Below are 2094 nucleotides of genomic sequence, written 5' to 3' on the forward strand. Positions count from 1 at the left end.
GTTATCCCCCCTGACCTGAGGGCATCTGGGTGTTTTCTATCTCTTGATTTTTTATTTTTGACAACACTTTAAACAGTTGACTTGCAGAGTTTCAGACACTTAGAAATTTTATGATATCTCATATTAGTATGTTTATACAGGGCATAATTTTCCTTATTTCTGTCTTCTCTGGCTCTTCTGGAGTATGGTGGTGCCATGGTGGGATGGAGAGGTAGGAGTAATTGTTCATTGCACTGTTGCTAAGTCGGGGTATGAAAACATTTCAGATATGACTGTACTGTATGATACAGTATCATGATTTTTTCTATTCTTATCATACTTGTACACAAAAGCTGTGCATACCAGGTTGGTGTAAGGATGGGGAGGCAGTAGGGGGAGGGGGAAGGGGAGAGAGGGAGAGGAGGAGTAGGAAGTAGGGGAGGCGGGAGGATGTGGATAGTGGTTCAGCGGGCAGGCGGGGTAGAAATAAATATAAACAATTAGACACTAGTTGTTAGACTCTTCTCTCCTCGAGGTCTTGATAGGGAGACTGCTGGTAATACAGTACGGTGCTTTAGTACTCAGGGGTCACTATAAGTCAAGTGCACTTCCGAAATGGGCACTGTGCATATATGGGAACTAGAACTAAAGAGAAAGGCCGAGTGATGCCCGATGACCAAAATACGTAAAGGACAAAAGTCAGGCGCATTTTCACAATTTCTATTTTATTTACAAACTAATATGGTGTAGGTCCTCCCTCAGCATCTATAACTGCCTGCAATCGTTGTAGTATGTTATGAATCAAGTTCTCCAATCGCTCCACAGGAATTCCATGCCATACAGTATTTAAAACCCTCTCCAAAGTAGGAATATCCCCCATCCTCCCCCATGTCTCTCCCAGTTCTGCCTCCATATCTATCCAAAGAGCCTCAATTAGATTAAAATCAGGTGACTGTGCCGGCCACCTGATTTGCTCCATCTCATTTAGCCTTCAGTAGTGCTTAGCTGCCCTCTTATGGCCTGGAGCAACATCCTCAACAACTCTAATCCAGCTGTATTCCTCACAACACTTGTGCCAAAAAGGCACCAGATATGGCTCTATGATATTGGTAACATAGAGTGTAGAGTCCATATTAACCTTTGATGGAATAAAAACTAGGTCAGACTTTAAGGTACCGCAGAAAGCCCCGCACACTATTTTTGTTTCGCGTCCGGATTTAAAGGTAGCGTCGATACAATTCTGGTGATACTCTTCGGAGTGCTTATGGGTAACCCAGGAATGAGAACGGAAGCCAGAGGTAGAGAAGGATGACTTATCGGTCCACCTCACCCTCATTCAATCCTCAAAGGAGCACCCTAATTGCGCTTGACACTAGGCAACCTGGATGGGATGATTGGCAGGTATAATTGCGAATTTCCAGTAAGGACCATGCCGGTGATACCCCATAGCATTCATTACTCACTCGATCATTCTAGCACTGCATGCATAGTTCATCTCTATGCATATGACCTCCTAGCTAAGGCGTCATGTTTGTGCGTTGTGTGTCACAAAAGCTTCTAACTGTGCTTTTTCAGCTTCATCGAATATGGTGACCGACCGGTTCTTTTCTTATTAGATTGTGTGCCCATAACTTGTGCCCGTTGATAAATCTTGCTTTATTTTTTAGCTATCTTTCTATGAACTTCAGTTAATATACACACCTTCTAACATGTCCACCTATCTATATGCAGATGCTTACCAATCTTTATCCAGCTCCAGCCAGCTTCCTCCTATAAGGTAAGAACCTTTATTCTTTCGTCTGGAGTTGTTTTGTGATGTCGAACACCCCCATGGTTCCATTCGGGTTGGCCTTTTTGCTTCATACTCGTGGTGTCACAGGCATTCTGGTGTTTACAGGTGAAAACTTGTGTCTATGCTATTTTCTTTCTATTTTTCCTTCTCACCTTAGCAGCCAGGGGGGGCAACTGCAAGGGGGAGGGCTTGTACTACTGTGCCGGAAATACCCTCATATCTGAGTACAGTCGTGTCCGTAAAGTCTTCATACCCCGGCATGGCAACGGTGTTGTCCTCCATCCTCTTATACAGCATTCGGCGGACTCGAACAAGGATTGGCA

This window comes from Tuber melanosporum (genome assembly GCF_000151645.1).
Source record: "Tuber melanosporum whole genome shotgun sequence assembly, scaffold_196, strain Mel28".
NCBI lineage: Eukaryota > Fungi > Ascomycota > Pezizomycetes > Pezizales > Tuberaceae > Tuber > Tuber melanosporum.